The 15,321-nt window shown below is 46.9% G+C and overlaps 1 protein-coding gene across 4 annotated transcripts in view; it reads right to left on the minus strand.

The window, feature by feature from the left end:
- Positions 1–11,991, minus strand: part of Pkig (cAMP-dependent protein kinase inhibitor gamma) — a 71,029-nt gene extending 59,038 nt beyond the window's left edge. The window contains exons 1-2 of one of the 4 annotated variants that reach the window (XM_085832495.1): positions 11,894–11,908; positions 6,222–6,300 (exon numbers count right to left, since the gene is read on the minus strand). The gene's annotated coding sequence lies outside the window, so the exon portion shown is untranslated. Of the gene's footprint in view, positions 1–6,221; positions 6,301–11,726; positions 11,871–11,893 lie in introns of those variants that run through there. The other 3 variants (XM_021155784.3, XM_029474341.2, XM_029474339.2) reach the window with 3 other exon arrangements.
- Positions 11,992–15,321: the final 3,330 nt, after the last annotated feature.

The raw sequence follows: 15,321 nt of genomic DNA on the forward strand, positions 1-15,321 counted from the left end.
AGAGGCAGGCGGATTTCTGAGTTCGAGGCCAGCCTGGTCTACAAAGTGAGTTCCAGGACAGCCAGAGCTATAAGGAGAAACCCTGTCTCGAAAAACCAAAAAAAAAAAAAAAAAAAAAAAAAATCCAGGTGACAGCAGATGCTGGCAAGGATGTGGAGAAAGAGGAACACTCCTCCATTGTTGATGGGATTGCAAGCTGGAAATCAGTCTGGCGGTTCCTCAGAAAATTGGACATAGTACTACCGGAAGATCCAGCAATATCTCTCCTGGGCATATACCCAGATGTTCCAACTTGTAATAAGGACACATGCTCCACTATGTTCATAGCAGCCTTATTTATAATAGCCAAAAGCTGGAAAGAACCCAAATGTACCTCAACAGAGGAATGGATACAGAAAATGTGGTACATTTACACAATGGAGTACTACTCAGCTATTAAAAACAATGAATTCATGAAATTCTTAGGCAAATGGATGCATCAGGAGGATATCATCCTGAGTGAGGTAACTCAATCACAAAAGAACACACATGATATGCACTCACTGATAAGCGGATATTAGCCCAGAAACTTAGAATATTCAAGATACAATTTGCAAAACACATGAAACTCAAGAAGAAGGAAGAACAAAGTGTGGATATTTTGCTCCTTCTTTTTTTGGGGGGGGGGTTGGTTTTTCGAGACAGGATTTCTCTGTGTAGCCCTGGCTGTCCTAGAACTCACTCTGTAGACCAGGCTGGCCTTGAACTCAGAAATCTGCCTGCCTCTGCCTTCCAAGTGCTGGGATTAAAGGCGTGAGCCACCACTGCCCGGCACTTCGCTCCTTCTTAGAATGGGGAACAAAACACCCATGGAAGGAGCTGAGATCGAAGGAAGGACCATCCAGAGACTGCCCCACCCAGGGATCCATCCCATATACAACCACCAAACCCAGACACTATTGCATATGCCAGAAAGATTTTGTTGACAGGACCCTGATATAGCTCTCTCTTGTGAGGCTATGCCAGTGCCTGGCAAATACAGAAGTGGATGCTCACAGTCATCTATTGGATGGAACACAGGGCCCCAATGAAGGAGCTAGAGAAAGCACCCAAGGAGCTGAAGGGGTCTGCAGCCCTATAGGAGGAACAACAATATGAACTAACCAGTAAGCCCCCAGAGTTGTGTCTCTAGTTGCATATGTAGTAGAGGATGGCCTAGTGGGCCATCAATTGGAGGAGAGGCCCTTGGTCTTGCAAAGATCATATGCCCCAGTACAGGGGAATGCCAGGGCTAGAAACCAGGAGTGGGTGGGTTAGGAAGCAGGGCAGGGGGAGGGTATAGGGGGCTTTGGGGATAGCATTTGAAATGTAAATGAAGAAAATATCTAATAAAAATAATTTAAATAAATAAATAATAAGAAAACATGAGAGAGAGAGAAAGAGGGGGGGGGGTTGGGGAGCAAAGGAAGGAAGGAAAAACAAACATTTGACCAGGCACGATAGTGCATGCCCATAATTGCAGTACCCAGGCAACTACGGCAGGAAGACTACCACACATTAAGACCAGCCTGGTCTACATAGCAAATTGAGACCAATCAAAAATCTATAGAGTGACTCTACCTCACAGATAAACAATAAAACATACCTTTTTTTTTTCCAAATGAAAAAGAGAACCTACTATGTTATGAAGTTTATTTGATGGACTGACAAATGGAGCTCTGAGAAAGCCCATGAAGTCTCCAAATGGAAAACCATACACCCCACCCCTGATGTCCCAAGGGTCTGATCCCTCGAGGCCAGAACACCCTGGGAAATTGTCCTTAATGTTAACTCAGAATGCATTTACATTTATTACTTGTGATGTTCTGATGGCTTAGATGGCTTAGATACTCTTAGCCCCATTTTCATGTGAAGAAACTCTAGCTTGGAAAGGGTGGCACCTAAGGTCATTTAGTTTAGTGCCTCAACTGCCACACCTGCCTTTCTGTCTGCTGCCGAGCAGTGCTGACCACAGGCACCAGCAGCAGTGGCACCTGAGTCTCACTCGCCACTCGGTGGGCTTTGTTCTCTGCACTTGTGTATGCCAACTCAGGTAGTGTGTACAATAGTCTTTCACTAAAGGCACACTGGCCTATCTGTGGGCCACCAGCCTCCTCTCTGTCTACTCTGCTCATCTTACATGCTCTGCATCTCTACCCAGAAAATCAAAATGGCCACCCTAGAACCCCAATGTTCTCTCCACCTTCATCTGCAATCATAACTCATTCTAAAATATTAGTAATTATTAAAGCTGGATGTGGGTAATGAGGACTGCTTTTTACTATCTGCTCCTGTTTTATTTAGTTTAGAAATTACCTTATAAACATTTATGGTTTTCCCTTAACATAAAATCTGACCCACTGAAGAAGCCCGATGACTAGCCTCCACTAAGAGTGAATTCAAAGACAGTGTTTCCCCGGGCGATGGTGGCGCATGCCTTTAATCCCAGCACTCGGGAGGCAGAGGCAGGCAGATTACTGAGTTCGAGGCCAGCCTGGTCTACAAAGTGAGTTCCAGGACAGCCAGGGCTATACAGAGAAACCGTGTCTCGAAAAACAAAAACCAACCAAACAAAACAAAACAAAAACCAAAGACAGTGTTTCTAAAGAAGGCCCTGCAGTAAAAGAAAGGGGTGTTGACTCACTCACTAGTTCTGAGAACAAAGACCTGATCCCCAAGTATGTGTAAGGCTAGGTAAAGGTCCATGGAGGAATTCTTATTCTCACCAAGCTAAGAACTGAACACACACACACACACACACACACACACACACACAGTTCAAAGTGCTACAGGAGTGAAGAAGGAAATTCCATTATACAGAACTCTCCAGGGCAGTCCAAACTTTTGACAAGTATTATTTCAATTCAGTAAGTGGCTCACAGAAGGATGAGTGCCAAACACAAAACCAGGTCTGGAAAGCCACATCCTCTCTTTTATGCCATCGTGGTGGCTTGCAGAGAGGGGTTGGAGGTGTAAATTCTTCTGCAGTCTCTGGACAAAACAGAGATTAGAGAAGATGTGTGCATATGTGTGTGTGCACATATAGGTGCTCACACATTCACAACCTAGAAGTTGTGTGTGCGTGTGTTTAAGACAGGGTTTTTCACTGAATTGGAACATGCCAATTCAGCTAAACCTGTGGCCAGCAAGCCCCAGGGATTCTCCACGTCCTTAGAGCTGAGATCACAGACATACATGGTCAGCTTTTACATGGGTGCTGGGGATTGCACTCAGGTCCTCAGTCTTACCAGGCAAGCACTTTACTCACTGAGCCATCTCTCAGCTGACATTTTTATTTAAGATCTTTAAGGGGCTAGAGATGCTAAGTTAAGAGTGCCTGCTAGGGCTGGAGAGATGGCTCAGCGGGTAAGAGCACTGACTGCTCTTCCGAAGGTCCTGAGTTCAAATCCCAGCAACCACATGGTGGCTCACAACCACCCGTAACAAGATCTGGCGCCCTCTTCTGGAGTGTCTTAAGACAGCTACAGTGTATTTAAATATAATTAATAAATAAATCTTTTAAAAAAATACTAAAATTAAGAGTGCCTGCTATTCTTTGACTTTCTAGCTTTCTAGTACCAGACAGTGCTATTCAGGCTGCTGGAGAAGAAAGGATTTCACCCAGCACCAGACCCTGGATGCTACAATATCAACCTAGTACAATAGTGGCATGACTGTCAAGGAGGTGACCAGCCACTTTCTGACTGAATCTGAGGCCTGCTCCACAGGAGGAAGTTGATGTCTGATATTATAAACCTGGTCAAAAGCCATGGTAGAGAGATTGTAGGTTCTACAGGGGAACCTACTTTTGTTATTTTTGCTAAATTTTTCATGTTGCCAAACTGCCTTGTAAATGTTTCCATCTGTACATCTGTGCTGCTCTTAGCTAAGTCAGGGAAGCTTCTTTCTGTCGTAGGCAGTAGCTAATGAAGAGAGTCATAACTGTCTGAATGCTGAGAATAAGTGATCAGGAGCACTGAGCACTAAAGGAGACATCTGTGTCATACTCCCTATGTCCAAGGCTCAAGAACACTGCAGAAGAGAGGGGGAAAGGGTGTAAGAGCTACTACAGGAGGGGAGGAGTGTCATGTGAGTGCTGTCTTCTGAACAGAACATGGCTTTTACAGTCATGAACTCACTCCAGCTGTGGATACATGCACAACCCTGCATACGATCCCGGCAACAAGATCAGACAACAACATCCCCACCAATCCCCACCAGGCAGCACCACTAGTCTCAGACTCTGATCCCCCCCCACTCACACACACACACACACACACACCACAGAAAGGACAGGAAGGTAGGAGGGGGTGTGCTGGGGACATCAGGAGACTGGGGAAGGGATAGTTAAGGACAGGATATACACTTGACTGGACCTACTCTGTAGAACACAGAATCATGGATGCTGCCATCTTTGAATGGTTTCTCCCAGAGTGAATCATTGTGAACAGAAAAGCTGGGCAGCCTGGGGAAAAGCTGTAACCATCAAATGAAGCAAGACAAGATCACTGTACCTTTGCCAAGGTACCTTTTTCTAAAAGGTATTTGCAATCTCTCCAAAAAAGTACTTGAAGAATAGGGGCTCAGGGTGTGGCTCAATTGGTAGAGTGATTGCCTAGCATGCAGAAAGCCCTGAGTGTGAGTCGCAGCACTACAGAAACCTGTGTGTGGTGGAGCATCCCTCTAGGTTCAGAAGTTCAAGGTCATTTTCCCCTACTTAGTGGGAATTCACTACCGGCCAGGGCTAGAGATTGTCTCAAAAGCAGCATTGGGCTAGGGCTGAGGGATTTATTACTCAGCATTCTATCATTGCCTAGCTCTGGGTTCCTTCAATCTCCAGTTGGGAAGGAAAGGTGAACGGGAGGGAGGAAGGGAGAAGAAAAATATAGAAAGGCATAGGAGGAAAGCTGAAATTTTAAACCCCACGACTTAGAGGTCCCAGCTTCCAAGGAGTCTCCAGAATCCTCTCACCTAAGGTTTTCCCCTCTGAAAACTAGAAGGATCTTCCCCCACCTCGCAGAGCTGCTGCCTAGGGGAGATGAGATTATGGGCTTGCATCTTTCAGAAATTTGAAGTGTTGAGCTATTTACAAATGTCAGTTTAACACCTGGCTCCCTCCAAGACGCTCTGAAGCAGATCTCAAGGATATGGGTCTAGAGGAGGTGATGGATGGGCTAAGGTCATCCAGACCCTGTGAATTCTTTTCTTTATTCATTCATTTTAAGATTTATCTTTTGGATTGTTTTTTTTAAATGTTTCTGTTTTGTTTTTTGGAGACAGCGTCTCACTTTGAAGTTCTAGCTGTCCTGGAATTCACTGTGTAAATCAGGCTAGCCTTAAACTCACAGAGATCCACCTGTCTCTGCCCTGAAAGTACTGGGATTAAAGACGTGTGCCACTACACCCTGCTAAGATTTATGTATATTTTTAATTATGGTTTTGTGTGTGTAAGAATGACTGCAGCCCCTCTGGAGTTTCAAGCTGTTGGGAGTCTCCTGACGGAGGCACGGGGAATCAGGGAGAGGTCCTCTGGTAGAGCACCATCCATTCTTAACCCCAGCCCTTTTTCCAGCTCAGATCCTGAGAAGTTTTGTTTCCTTGAAATGCCCAGCACTTGGTAAGCAGAACCAAGAAGATAAGGAGAGTTCAAGGTCATTCCTGGATACAAAGAGAGTCCTAGGCCAGTTTGAGCCACATAATACTCTGTTCCAAAAATTGGGTGGCAGGGTGTGGGGTGGGGAGATAATATGGTAGCATGGCCTGGTGTATAAACCTTTAAGCCCAGTACTCCAGAAGCAGAGGCAGGTGGCTCTCTGAGTTCAAGACCAGCCTGGTCTATATAGTGAATTCAGGCCAGTCAAGGCTGCATAGTTAGACTGTCTCGAGGACGATGATGACGACAATGATGAGGCACTGAGTACAGGGTACTTTCCCCCATGAACCTACAACACAGACATAAAGTGCTTCTCTTCCTCACACACTCATGTTTCACAGCAGCATTAGTCATCAGAGCCAAAACAACGAAGCAACCCAAGACTCCCCCATAGAGAGATGGATAAGCCAAGCGCTAGAAGCACACAATGAAGCGCTATTCAACCTTAAAAAAAAGGAAACAGGCTTCGTGGCTGTATTAGTCAGGGTTCTCGAGAGTTACAGAATTTATGATAGTCTCTATATAGTAAGGGAATTTGTTGATGACTTACAGTCTATGGTCCAACTCCCAGCAATGGTCAGCAGTAGCTGTGGATGGAAGTCCAAGGATCTAGCAGTTGCTCAGTCCCACTCAACAAGCAGGCGAAGAAGAGAGAATCAATCTTCCTTCTTCCAATGTCCTTCTGTAGGTCTCCGGTAGAAGGTATGGCCCAGATTAAAGGTGTGTGCCACCAAGCCTGGAACTGGGACTTGCTTTGTCCCAGATGACCTTAAACTCAGAGATCTCCCTGTCTTAATCTTCTGTGATTCATAGCCACTATGCCTCAAGATCTCCATGCCAAGATCCAGATCAGACACTTGTATCTCCCAGCCTCCAGATTAAGATCACTGGTGAGTCTTCCAATTCTGAATTGTAATTCATTCCAAATATAGTCAACTTGACAAACAGGACTAGCCACTACAGTGGCATATATCTGTAAGCTCAGAATACAAGAGGTTGAGGCAGGAGGACTGCCTTGAGTTTGTGACTAGCTGGGGCTACATAGTAAGACTGAAGAGGAAAATTTAGCACATTATATAACAAGGCTGAACTTTGAGGACTCTCTGTTAAGAGAAATAACTGATCACTGAAAACAAAGTGAATGTGTGACTTCATTACTGAGATATCTGGAAGGAAGGAAGGAAGGAAGGAAGGAAAGAAGGAAGGAAGGAAGGAAGGAAGGAAGAAGGGAGGGAGGGAGGGAGGGAAAAAAAGCCAGCAAGCTGTCAGAACTGAGGGGGAGGGAAATGGAGATTGTTTAGTAAGTATAAATTTGAGTTATGGGGGAAGGCTGGAATGATGGCTTGGCAGTTAGAAGCACTTGCTTGTTACAGCTTTAATCCCAGCACTCTGGAGGCAGAGATAGGCAGATCTCGAGTTCAAAGCCAGCCTGGTCTACAGAACAAGTTATAGGACAGACAGGGCTACACAGAGAATCACTGTCTTGAAGAAAAAAAAAAGTATATAGGTGTTTTGCCTACATATATGTCTGTGGACCATGGGTATACCTGGTACTTACAAAGGCCAGAAGAGAATGTCAGATCCCCTGGGACTGGAGTCACAGATGGTTGTGAGCCACCACATGAGTACTGGAAACTGAAACTGGGTCCTTTGGGGAAGCAACAATTGCTTTTCTTCCTCTTTTTTTGGGGGGTGGGGGTGGGGATTTTAAGACTGGGGTTTCTCTCTATAGCCCTGGGTATGCTGGAACTTGTTCTGTAGATCAGGCTGACTTCTAACTTGGAGATCTGCCTGCTTCTGCCTTCCATGTGCCACCAGTATTTTTAAATTATTTCTCAAATTATCTCAGCACATAATATAAAAAGTATAAACTGACAGCATCCAGGTTGTGACTAAGAGTAAAAGCTGAGTGGGGAGCTGCCCAAGCAGGAGGACCTGAGCTTGGAACCTCCAGCATCCACAGGAAAGACGACCACAGGGCTGAGGGATGCTCAGGTTACAGCAGCTGCTACTCTACTCAGGACCCGGGTTTCAGTCTCAGCAGCCACATGGTGCTCACAAGGCCAGCTACATATACAGGTATATATACACATACACACACACACACACACACATACATACATATACACGTACATGAAATAAGCATGGCTGTGCGTGCCTGTAGCCCCAGCACTATGGAGGATGGAGGAAAGGGGATCCCTGGGGCTTGCTGCTGCCAACCTAACTCTAGGTTCAGTGAAAGACAGAGAGTGATGGAGTATAACGTCACACCTGCACACACGGGTGCACGCACCACACACACAATGATTAAACTCTCTGGACTCCTCAGCAAACTAAAACACAGAACCCAAATATACTCTGATCTGGGGTAAGCATTTTACCATAGTTTCATCCATAAACCGAAGATCATAACAGAACCTGTCTCATAAAGGTTTTATAATGATTATATCATTGAGGGATTATAGAGTGCTTGCCTAGAACCCACAAGGCACTCAGTTCAACCCCCAGCAACCTGCCCCATACAACAAGGTTATAAGGAGATTAGTGTGTGACAAGCACTTCATAGAGTAGTCTGAAAAGGCCTGCTACCTGCCAATAACGAGAGCATCGTTTGTGCTCCACACGCACACCTTTTGTCCGTGGTTGGTGCCTGCCATTGGTGCACTTCTGTTGGCAATAACCTCTCTGCCTGAGCCTCTCCACTCCTGGCTTTCAGAGACAGCTGTGCTATCGCGTTTCCCTTCCACTCCCAGGTCTTCTCAGCCTTTCCTCCCACCAGCTCTGTGCCAACTACAGTTGTCTCCCATGCTTTAAAGAAAACCCTTCCCTTACTCCTCAGTCGAGCTCCAGCCTCCCCATCCCTCCACAGCCACCCTGCACGGAGCTGCCTCCGCTCTGTCTTCTCACATCCCACTCTTACCTCTTCCCACTGATCCATTACACCGAAGCTTTGGAAGCTGGGACATTAGAGATTCCACCCCCGCCATTTCGCCACATCTGCTCAGTCAGGGCTCTGGTGACCTTGGAACTGATTTATTCAGATGGCACCTTCTGACTTTAATTGCAGCTGCTGGCCACCTGACCACACATTCTTGGTTTCCTCTTACTTCCAGAGCTATTTCTTCTTGGTGTCACCTAAATGAATGGTTCTTCCAAGACTGCAAAGCAGCAGCCCTCAGATCTGGGCCTTTAAAAATCTCTCATTATCTTCCACTATTATTTGGGGCTTGGGGGGAAGAGAGCGGGTTGTTTCGTTGACACAAGGCCTGACTATGGAGTCCAGGCTGGCCCCATACTCCTGATCCTCCTGCTTCAGCCTCTGAGTTCTGGATTGCAGGTGTGAAGCACCACAGCTGCTCAGCACTGACATTCCACTTGGAGCTGTAGTGAACTGCTTTCACCTCCATAAACACACTAATACTGCCCAGTGTGGTAACATGCCTTTAATTCTAGTACTCTGAAGGCAGAGGCAGAGGAGCCACTGTACATTTTAGGCCAGCTTGGCCTACAAAACAAGGTCTCAAAATAAACAAATTCACAAACTTGTGTGTGCGTGTGTATGCTGAGATAAGGTCTCATTCAGCCCAGCCTAGCCTTGAACTTGCTCTGGAGCCAGGACTTAAACTCTTGGTCCTCCTGCTTCCACCTCCAACTGCTGGAAAGACAGGCAGGTGCCACGCTGGGCTCAGTGACATTGCTTTTGTTTTGTTTTGTTTGAGACAGGGTTTCTCTGTATAGCCCTGGCTGTCCTGGAACTCACTCTGTAGACCAGGCTGGCCTCGAACTCAGAAATCCGCCTGCCTCTGCCTCCCAAGTGCTGGGATTAAAGGCGTGCGCCACCATGCCTGGCTTGACATTGCTTTTCAATATTTTGAAATACTGTCTTTTTCCATTCTCACCATCTCTCCAGATAGAGCTAATTCTCACTACTCTCTCCCCCAACCTCCAAACTAGATTGTATTCACCTGAACAGAAACACCCAGCAACACCTCCCATTACACTGCCACTGTCAGCCTAATTTCCCAACTAGGCCCTGATCTCCACAATAAGAACCAGCTTTCTCATCCAGCTCTGCCCAGTGCCTGGCACCTCATACTTCCTATGGGTTAGATGTAGTTTGTGTGCATGTCCCAAGGGTTCATGTGTTGACATTTCTGCTTCAGATGGTGAGTGAAGACAGGGGAAACCACACTGACACAGTGTCCAGAGGAAGGAGGCAGCATCAGATAAGGTCAGAGGTTGTGACTCGATCCTGGAACTGCCTGAGAAAAGGCCAAGGGTAAACAGCTCTGAGGCAGTACCCATGCCTGCTGTGGGCAAGGGTCTCTTCAACCCCGACACCACTAAAAGAGGAACCCTTGAACTCCCCATCTCGTGATATGCTCAACAAGCTGAGCCCTCTCAGGACACTGCCATAAAAAGAACATGGTCAGAAGTGGGCCCCAAGAATCTCCAGAACTGTAAGCTAAAGAAACCTCTTCTCTCTCTCTCTCTTTTTAAAGATTTATTTATTGCTATATGTAAGTACACTGTAGCTGTCTTCAGACACACCAGAAGAGGGCATCGGTTCTCATTACGGATGATTGCTGGGATTTGAACTAAGAACCTTGAGAAAAGCAGTCGGTGCTCTTAACCGCTGAGCCATCTCGCCTGCCCCGAAACCTCTTCCCTTGCTAAAGCTATCCAACCTCGAGCATGTAGTTTGTTGTTTGTTTGTTTGTTTGTTTTGTTTTTCGAGACAGGGTTTCTCTGTATAGCCCTGGCTGTCCTGGAACTCACTTTGTAAACCAGGCTGGCCTCGAACTCAGAAATCCGCCTGCCTCTGCACCCCCACCCCCCACCCCGAGTGCTGGGATTAAAGGCGTGCGCCACCACGCCCGGCTGAGTATGTAGTTTTAACAATGAAAAAAGGTCTAAGATAATTGTCAATATCTGTTTTTGTTTTTGTTTTGAATCGCCATAAAGAACTGGCTGCAAAGCAAAAAACAAGAGCAAGGAGACCAAAGAGGGTGAGAGGTCTACTTCTGATCAAGGGCGCGCATAGGATCACGCAAGTGCATGCGCACACGCTCACCCGCTACTAATTAGACGCCTCTGCAAACTCACAAACTCAGGAGCGGAGACATGAGAGTCAGGAGTTCAAGGCAAGCCTCAGCTACAAAGCAGCATTAATCAAGACCAGACTGTAGGCCACAAAATCCTGTATTAAAACAAACAAATCCCTTGAGGGTTCACAAAAAAATAAAAAGCAAACATCCTAAAACTTTACCCATGACGCCACCTCCGACCCTAAAAAAGTCTGTCAAGAAGAGCCGAGGCTTATCCTTCAAACATCAAGCTCTTGCTATCTTTTGGACTCCCTTCCAGCCTGAAATTCTTGGGAGAGTTTCTAGAAGTTTGGCTGTCTCCTCAAGGCACCGTTTTCCTAACACTGGGCACACACAGCAGCCTAGTCTGCTGACCAAGACATACCTCCTTTTGGAAGTAACCTAGTGTAATCCTCTCTCTCTGATCACCTCTGAAGGTCTACAACTGCCTCCACTGCATTCAGCTTCCTGTACGCGTAAAACCATAGCTCAAATTACACCAAATTCCAGTCCATAGGTCAGTTTCCTACGGGCAGGAGTGGAGTTCCCTAAGGACAAGACGTCTCATTCACTTTTTTTTTTCTTTTTTTTTTTTTAAACCGCTGGCGATCAGCCCAGGCCCTGGTTCTCAATAAATACTCAATGATGCTCCTCGTAGTAGTAGCAAGAAAAGCGCCCATGTAGTGAGGATTTTAAATATAAATGCATGCTGTGATCATCTTATAAGACAGGTATTATTATCCCCATTGTGCAGGTGAGAAAACTGACTCAGAAATAAGTCCTATCTCGCCGACCTCCCCCACCACCACCAACGAAGAGCGACACACGCAGACGTTCTCTTCAGTTCCTAGCTACTCCGCGACCAACCCTCATAAAATAGGAGCTTTTAAAAAATTACTATTTAAAAGGAAAACTTTCGAGTGAGGCTCCAGAGATACGTAAAGAATAAAAGCGGAAAGCGCACCCACCCGAACCCGGCCAGGGTCAGAGGGCGTCGCAGACGCCAGCTCGCGGGCCCAAGGGACAAAGGTCCGGCCCTCCGTCCTTGCCTGGCGTCCCCGCGACCCGTTCCTCGCCGGTCGCCCGGCGGACCGCTCCTCTCCGGGTCACGTCCACCCGCTCTACCGCCGCTTACCTGCCGCCTTGTCGCCTCGTAGAGCCCCGGCCGCCGGCGCGAGCGCCTCCCCGGGGCCGCCTGGCGCCCGCAGCCCGCCGCCGAGCCGTTGCCTAGGCGACGCGACTGCCGAACTCCCGCGTCGCTCGCTCTATGGCGGCCGGGAAGGGACGCGACTGGGAGCAATGGGCGGAGGAAGGAAAGCGGTCCTGAGGCTGGGGTCTTAGCTCTCCAGAGAGGTGGCCAGTGAAAGATGAGCATGGAGGCCAGCGAGGCTCTAAGTGAGGGCTTGTCCCTCGGATGTTTATGCCACCAGATGTAGCTTATTATTTTTTTAATTACTTTTTTTGATGGTGGTAGATATGCTCTATCACTGAGCTACAAGCCCAGCCCTCTGCCTGAAAATAAAGACTAGAAAATTTGATGTGGCCGGGCGTGGTGGCGCACGCCTTTAATCCCAGCACTTGGGAGGCAGAGGCAGGCGGATTTCTGAGTTCGAGGCCAGCCTGGTCTACAAAGTGAGTTCCAGGACAGCCAGGACTATACAGAGAAACCCTGTCTCGAAAAACCAAAAAAAAAAAAAAAAAAAAGAAAAGAAAATTTGATGTGGAGTGTCATAATCTCTGGAACAAAGGGGTATGGCAAAAAAAGTAAAAGGTTTTTTTTTTGAGGGGGGGCGCGAAAATTTAAACACCAGAATTAATTTCAGCATGGGAAATAATTAATTCATATTCAGCAATTAGGTTTCCTGGGGGAAACCCTGCAGATATAAGGGAACCTAAGCTCAAAGGGTGCTCCTAACTGGTGTGGAGCTTGTATCCACTGGGGGGGAAAACTATGAATTAGACTCAATCTGAATTCAGATTAAATCAGTTGATTGCTACCACTAACAGAATCACAGCCTGGGATGGCAGCCTTAGAGCCACATCAAAAGATTGCCTTGACAAGGGGTGGCTAAAGGAAGGGTTTACAAAGATGGACATCAGCAGTGGGCATCACAGTTATCTCATGCTCGGTGGAACCCATAGCTGGGGGGAGAACTGGCTTTCCTCCTCTCAGTTGTTTCTCATCCCACTGTACAGAGGTAAAGGGTCCGCCTCATCCCAGTTCCAGAGCCATAAGCAGGTTTACAGAAGCCAGAGCAACGGGGTTAACTACCTCACAGAAGCAATGCCCTGTTTCCTCTTCTTGTCTCACATAGGCCTGTAGGCCCCTAGCATTCTCCTGCATTTTAGGTCAGAATGGCTCCTTAAGCTATTTAAGGAGTTTTTGGTACACCTTAAGTTCCTTAGTTATTATAGGAGAGTCACATATAAATTGTCACACAAGCTAGACCACTCAGGGGAAATGGAAAGTGTTATTAATGACTGAGAGAGTGGTTTCTTCCTGGGCAAACAGTAACACAGTGCCATCAGGTTAGGGCTGGCCCTAACACATTCCCACCAGGAGTGCTAATCGTTGAACCTGGTCAAGGACTGAAAAGCGACACATTTATTGGGAGTGGTAACTAAGCAGTTGTTACAAATGACCTAAGAGCTCTCTCCAATAACACCAATTTAGAGACTGTTAAAAGCACCGACATAGCTGGGCGTGGTGGTGCACGCCTTTAATCCCAGCACTTGGGAGGCAGAGGCAGGCAAATTTCTGAGTCAGCCTGGTCTACAGAGTGAGTTCCAGGACAGCCAGGGCTACACAGAGAAACCCTGTCTCGAAACAAACAAACAAATAAACAAACAAACAAGTCACCAACTTGGGTGGTTAAGAGGACCTATCACACTCCCAGAAAACCCTGGTTCAATTCCCAGCAACTGCATGATACCTAACAGCTGTCTGTAGCTCCAGTTTCAGGGGAATTTTATGTCCTCTGGCCTCTGTGGGCACCAGGCACATACATGGTGCACAGACATGCATGTAGGCGAAACATTCATACACATAAAATAAAATTCCCCTACACATTTGTCGCAGATGTGCAGCTTGGTCATCATGTGGGTCCCCAATCAATTGGAGCAAGGGCTGTCTCTGACTCTGCTGCCTGCCATTGGATTTCCTTCCCCTAGCTGGAGTGCCTGGTGGGGCCTCCCACCCGCAGGAGAGGATACACTTAGTACCTGTTGTGACTTGGTGTTCCAGGGCTGGTTGGTATATAAAGGGGGCTTTCCCTTCTCTTCAGAGAAGGGAAGAGAAGATAATGGGGAGAGGAAGAGGAGGGTGAGACTGGGAAGAGAGGAGGGAGGGGGCTACTACCAGGATGTAAAGTGAATAAATAAATTAATGAAAAGGAAATAAAATGAAATAAAAAGAATTTTTAAAATATCTTTAAAAAAACAACAACAACAGAGATCAGACTCTGATCTGAGCATGCTCACTTGGACACTGAAACTGTGATCGAAAGCTTGGGATAAGATTTTTTTCTGAGCCGGGCGTGGTGGCGCACGCCTTTAATCCCAGCACTCGGGAGGCAGAGGCAGGCGGATTTCTGAGTTCGAGGCCAGCCTGGTCTACAAAGTGAGTGCCAGGACAGCCAGGGCTACACAGAGAAACCCTGTCTCAAAAACCAAAAAAAAAAAGATTTTTTTTTCTGAGGGGATAGCTCAGTTGGTAAAGTGCAAGCATGAGGACCTGAGTTCAGATCTCCAGCATTCATGTAAAAAGCTGAGTGTGATGTCATCTGCTTATAATCCCAGTGCAGGGAAGACAGAGACCAGGGGCTCTCAGTGCAGACCAGCCAGCCTAGCCTAAATGCTGAGAGCCCCAGATCCTATTAGCAGACCCTGTCTCAAAAGACAAGACGGTTGGTTCCTGAGAAATGGCAACCAAGGTTTGTTTTTTTGTTTTTTTTGTTTTTTTTTTTTTAAAGATTTATTTATTATATGTAAGTACACTGTAGCTGTCTTCAGACACTCCAGAAGAGGGCGCCAGATCTCGTTGCGGATGGTTGTGAGCCACCATGTGGTTGCTGGGATTTGAACTCTGGACCTTCGGAAGAGCAGCCGGGTGCTCTTACCCACTGAGCCATCTCACCAGCCCGGCAACCAAGGTTTGAAAGGACAACATAGACCCCATTTGTCTCCATGTAAGGACCAGGCCTGATTTCAAAAATGACTGTAAGACACCAGCTCCAGGAACAGACCATAAAATCCAGAGCAAGATCATAAAACCCCCTCCCAAAGAACAGCTTAGGGACAGCCACTAAAATGGGGACATATCTTATCTCAGAATGGGCCACCTGCGCTGGGACAGCCCTGGTTCATCATGTGGTTAAACATGCATGACATGGGAATGCAGACCACTGTGACCCCCTAGCACCCACCAATGAAATGTTAGATGACCTAATCCTTCCAGACAGTTCTCTCAGTCCCCTATGAGAAGGCCTGCCTGCCTTTGTCTGAGGTCGCCATTTGGGAGAATGGTTGACTCCCACACGCTGGTTGTTTCTGCAGAATAAACAC

The sequence above is a fragment of the Mus caroli genome, unplaced genomic scaffold (genome assembly GCF_978045245.1).
Source record: "Mus caroli unplaced genomic scaffold, Mus_caroli_1 scaffold_2, whole genome shotgun sequence".
NCBI lineage: Eukaryota > Metazoa > Chordata > Mammalia > Rodentia > Muridae > Mus > Mus caroli.